This window comes from Dendrobium catenatum, unplaced genomic scaffold, assembly GCF_001605985.2.
Source record: "Dendrobium catenatum unplaced genomic scaffold, ASM160598v2 fragScaff_scaffold_30, whole genome shotgun sequence".
In the NCBI taxonomy this organism is placed as follows: domain Eukaryota; kingdom Viridiplantae; phylum Streptophyta; class Magnoliopsida; order Asparagales; family Orchidaceae; genus Dendrobium; species Dendrobium catenatum.
In genome coordinates this window covers 633,418-639,721 of record NW_021318492.1, presented here as the reverse complement: position 1 = coordinate 639,721, position 6,304 = coordinate 633,418, and positions in this window count along the sequence as shown.

Genomic DNA, 6,304 nt, shown 5'->3' with positions numbered 1-6,304 from the left:
AAAATTATGTGGTTAGGTTTAATTAATTATGAGAGTTGGGAATTTATTTATAAAATTTTATAACTAATGACCATGTAGGCCAGGGGATTCATGATTGTTGAGACTTAAGTGGTGTATGAAAGGAGTTATTCTTCTTCCCTTTTGTTCTACTATTCCCTTCCTATTTCTCATCTTGCAACATCATCTTATAGGGCTAGCGAATATTTTCATGAACATATATATATATATTTCCTTTCATGATTAAGTATTTCCCCTTAGTACTATATCATGGACATAAGTTATATATTAAATGAAATTAATTATCCGCATTCATATATCTTATTTTGTCTCTCTTTCTTTATTATGCAATGATGTTCTTGCTCATTGGGTACATATATACGAGCTCCATCTTCAGAAATCAATAATAGACCTCATGTTTTAGCATTCTTATTATAAACCATGACATATCTTGGACTGAAGGCTCAACCCTCTCTCTCTCTCTCTCTATCTATCTATATATCTCTCGCACGCATCAAGCATCATCTTATCTATTTCACATCCCATGTTTCACCTCTCCAATATTAGACAACTTCTCATAATAAAAGAGCCATATCATGAACTAGCTCGAGCTAAGGCTTAAACTGAATTAATTAATCAAGCTCAAGCTCAAACAAAAGATGACTCGGACTCGACTCATTTAGACTCCTAATTGGGGTTATATTCATTAGGGGATGGCATCAAGAAATGGACCCTTCATATCTACTTGCAGATTCTTTCCTCTCCAGAAGTGATCAAAGCTATCATCTTATTTAGTAACTCTTAAATAAGTGATTTAATTAATATCTAATTAGAATTATATGTTTGTATATATTTAAAGCATTTTTGAAGAAATTTATTTATTATCTAATGTTTATTAAATATTAATTCTGATTATCAAAATGTTTAACAAACTCAATTAGTACGTTAATTATAAATTATCACTAAATAATTATATTGGACGTACGTCATTAGAAAACCTCGATTCAAAAGGAAATTAAAATTCTAATTTTTCTTTAATTTTATATCAAAATTAAATTTTAAAAAAAGGAAAATAAATTTTAAAATGCCCATTTTATCACATGAATTATAGATTCATTAAAAAAAATAAAAAATGTATTGACAATTTGATTACTTTGTTTTAAAAAAAATAAAGAGATAAGTGCAAATATAAATTCGACATGAACTATCAAATGGATAGTGATGTGAAAATAACAGGACAGATTTGTAATTTTAAATTTAAAAAATATTTTGTCGCATAGCTCATACAATAATGTACTAATAAGATTCTAATCCTTCTATTTATGAGACAATAACCAATCTGCAAAACAACAAAGAGAAGGGAATCTTCATAAACAAAAAAGCTTATGATAGAAAAAAACCAAAAATCATAAATAAAATAAACACAAGAATATATACCCAATCTATGATTGCGTGTAGCGGCGTAAATAAGTCGAGTCGAGTCGAGTATCTACCTAATCTAATCAAATTTGTTTAATTCTTATTGAGCTCGAATTCGACTCGTTCGAAATTTAATAGGAACAAGTTTGTTTAAAAAGCTTGAGCGTAATTCTAAAATTAATTTTTAATTTAAATGAGATTAGCTCGATGAGCTTATGAGTCAACCCAGGCTGAGCTCAACTCGAGCTCGAACACGTGCCCCGATAAGTAATTCGCCTCCTATGCTTGTTAGTTGTTACGGGTCGAGTTTGTGCTGACTCGCAAGCCGACTTGACTCACTTACACCCCTATATAATTCGGTGTGAATTTGTCACAATTATTTCTAGCATGATAGAGATGTAATTGATAACTTACACTCATTTAATTTATTTTGAATGTTTTTTTTTTTTTTTTAATTTTTTAAACCAATTCAAAATTAAGAGGATGGGTTTCTTTTGGCATAAATATATAAGATTTAAATTAATAGCATTAGAAACAATTTATAAGATCATTATTCACAAATTTCTTTTGTTTTAATTATTCTGAATAGGTCTGAATGAGGTTTTGTTTGGGACAGCTTTTTTACTGCTTTCTAAAATAATTTTATAATATTAAAATTTCTAATTCAAAAAATTTTTATATAATAAAGTTGTTTTAAAAAGTAGCACAAACCCAATTTTATTTTTGGTTTTATCAACAAAAATTTATAAGAAAAAATCAGCTTCTTTGGAAATCATTGAAAGCTAAATCTGTGTTCCAGATTTGATCAGTAAGCCAATGTTGGAAGTCTCTTACATCACAACAGCAAAAAGCTGTGGATGGGAGCAAATCACATATCCATTCTCCATCTTTATAACCAATCAATTTCTTATGGAATGTTACAAAAGGCAAAAGATATTATTTCTTCTATAAATCCTAAGATGTGATCAATACATTGTGTTGAAATATGTTCACTTTTATTTTTGGAATATATATATATATATATATATAGACCTAGGGGTGTAAATATTGTCACCCCTATATTGACCAAAGCAAAGCCTCACCCCACATAAATAAAATAGAGCTTAATTCCAACTTATTTGCTATTTGTTTTGGAGAGTGGTACTATTTAAACTTCATTTGGGACAATTTTTTGCCATTGGTTTTTCGCTGCTTTCAAGAAATTTTTGTACTAAAAAGTTACTGTATAAAGCATTATGAAACCCGTCACAAAAGAAGCCTTGGAAAACTTCGATCGGTGTTTAATGATGATAAAATGATATAAAAAAGTGAAATTAATCAAATAAATAAGAAGATTTCCCTTTAAAATATTTTTTGTTAGACACATAATATTAGATTTATATGGGATCTGAGCATATATTTGCTCGCTTAATAAGATGACTCAAATGAGCAAAAAAATAATGAATTCAAACTTTGCTCAAAGCTTTAGGGTTTACATGATTGAACACTCAGACTATTGTTCAACATTTGATCAAAGCTTTCTCAATTATTGTTCAAAACTGATTTTGAAAATAAGAAGAAGATGCCAATAAAATGAGGGGTTGATGAATTTCTTGAGCAAAAGGTTGCATATATAAATTAGAACATCTATAAAATTACAGTGACTTTTTTGTTTGGAAGATATTTTAAAATAGTAAACATATTTCTCTACTTATAAAAATTATGAGACATAAAAACTCAATTTTTTCTTCATGAACTTTAATTTATATAGAGAAATGGATGCAAGTAATTTTAAGGAATAATAAGAACAGTAATTTGCTAATATTAGAAAAGTATATTAAATTGGACAATAAATAATCAACCATAGTATTAAGGCCCCCATTTTCATTTTAGGAGTTTTTTTTTTTTTGGATAAAAGTCACAGAGCGGCCTACGTGTTAATTTAAAAAAAGATTACAAGTCCTTAATGATCCATCAACTATCTAAAAATATAATATTTGAAACAAAACATATAAGCAAATGAAACAACCTATTACAAGCAAAGAAAAACAAAAAAACCACCAAGACGAGCACTACAACAGGAAAAGCAAAACCAAGGCCACTCAAAAATTGGACCACCAAAACAGCAAAATGCTCCAGCTAGCAAGGAAAACAAAATGCCTCACTAACCTGCGAGGATAACCTGCAAAAAAGAGGAAGAGAAAAGACATCATAATAAAAGGGACAATTGCAACAGTAGCCGACAACCAACAACCCAACCCAAATAGCCGCAACAACCACAAAACAAGCCACTCCCAGCCAGTCCCATCCAACAAGAACTCCCAAACAAGAGAAAGGGGACAGACAACACAAAAGACCCCCACCAAAACACCAAAACCAGCCGCCAAAACCAAAGACAACAACATCAAACAGAACAACGTACTTACTTTCTTTTAGTTTTTCTCCTATCCTTCTACCACCACCACAGCAAAAAGCTTTTTCAATAATGTGAGCAACATTCAAGCTATACATTTCCTAAAAATAATCTATCTGATTATCCAATTCTTCCCCAAAACCCCCACCTAGTGCGGAAGCATGCCCCTCCAACCAATTAGAGTGATCTAAATAAGTATCCTTGGGGTTAAAAGACAGTTGAGTTTTCAAAGCATATATCGTTAGAAATAAGAGAAATCCGAATCTCAAAAAAGGCTCATGCCTAATCAGTTTAACAAGATTAAGCAAGAAATCCGTTTCCATAGAATTTAGAGGAGAATCATCAACAACATTAGTAGAAGATCCATTCACTACTGCCATATTAACAAGACAAAAATCCTTATCAACAACACTAGGTAAAGCGATTGTTAGAACAACATTAGGAATTAAAGCCAAATTGTTAGCATATCCCACACCATCCAGATGAACTAAACAAAGTTGATCCATTAAAAGAGAAGCACACTGATTACCAAAGTTAAGCACAGGAGGATCAAATTAAACCGCAGTTGGGAGAGAATATAATGCAATAAGGAAGACTAGAGACACATTATTCTTATCCTACACTATAAATTGCAATTTATGCATTTTTGTAGGATAAGAATGGTGGGACTTTATTTCTCCTTATTGCATTATATTCTATCCCACAAAGAAAAATGGAGGCATTAATCAAAATTATATAAAAGACAAAATTGTGATATATTGTTTTTCTTTCGAAAATATGCACCTCAAAAAATCTATCAAATGGGAACTAAATATAGGATATTTTTTGGCATCTAGTTGTCATGAGACAAAAATGGGTAGGAATTTTAATATGCTACAAATAGTCAATACTATACTTAAATATTTATATTTATTTATATAATATTTAAAATAAAAATATTATATAAATAAATATTAAAAAATTAAGTATTAAATATATGGGTGAAGTATATTGGCTTGATAACATGTAACATCGACGGTTTAGTATGTGCGCAAATCCTTGTGATGATTATAAGTGCTTATAGATACGATGCTTGTACCCCCATTTAAGCCAAAGGCTTTGTTTGGGGTGACTTTCTTGTTGCTTTTTAAAACAGCTTTTTAATATAAAAATTTTAATTTTTTAACAAAAAAGTTGTTTTAAGAAACAACAAAAAGACCATCTCAAACGAAGCCAAAGTCATCGAAAGTAATAGAGTGCCAAACAAGAGACTTCTTCTATACTAGTTGCTTCTTGTTAATTTAAATTTAGCATTCGCCCTAACCCTAAATAAATATAAGTTCATATTATTATTATATATTATATTTTTTTTGCCGAATCGTACCCAACCATAAGTTCCAATAATTAATAAAAATTTATTTTTCTATCTTACAAATTAATATTGCGTGATAAATTCTAGACCTAAGATGAGATTTTATTTGAAGGATAGCAATTAAAAGCTTAGTAGCAGACTGCGGAGAGAAAGAGGTGGCCCAAAACTTCATATATTTGGGATAATTTCGGCTGAATTTTTATATAACATGGAAACACATCTCTCCAAATTTAGAGAAATTATTCTATGCAGAGGCCGGACGACTCTATGTCCATAGGCGAATGAGGTACAGACACGTCAACGATACTGAGCCGCGGTACCCAACGAAAAGATGACGTGACACATTCTGATTAGTCTTCGGACAACATAAATTTAATATTTGGAGAAATGAAACATAAGATCAAAAATAGGAAAATTGTTCCTCGCTCATTTAAGTTATTAAAGCTTTTCTATCTTATAGAATATAATGAACTCACGAGTTAAATGGAGAATATTTTAATATATTTCATTACTTTTGCCATTTAATATATAAAGAAAAATAAATAAAAGGCAGATTTAGATATGTAAGATTAAGTTAATGAAAAATTAAATATTATCTATATATTTTGCAAGTGCAAAGTAGAGGGGTCAAAACAAGTTAACAGTGAAATTTGGATCCAACCCGAATCCAACTCATTTAATAAACGAATCAAAAAATTAAACTCAAGCCCGACCTGCTAACAACCCAAACCAACTGGATAACCCATTTTTATTAAAAAATATACTTTTATTAGCCTATTAACAATAAATTTTAAGTTAGTTAATAAAAAAATTAAAAACATATATTAAATGGATCAATTTCAAGTCAAGCTCAGGTTGGTGGTCAACCTGAACATGACCTACTTAATAAACGGATCGGAATGCACAACCTGAACTCGACGCATTAATTAAACGAGTTAACCCGAATTCAAAATTTTCATATCTAATTGACAGGTCGGGACAATTTTTTACACCCCTACTACAAATATTGATTAATGACATGAAACATAATGCTACTTGTGTTATATATGAGAGAAAAATAAAAACTCAAAAGCTCAAATATATTACCTAATTAAACTAAAAAAATAAAATAAGAAACAAAAATACAAACACATAACTTTCCACTA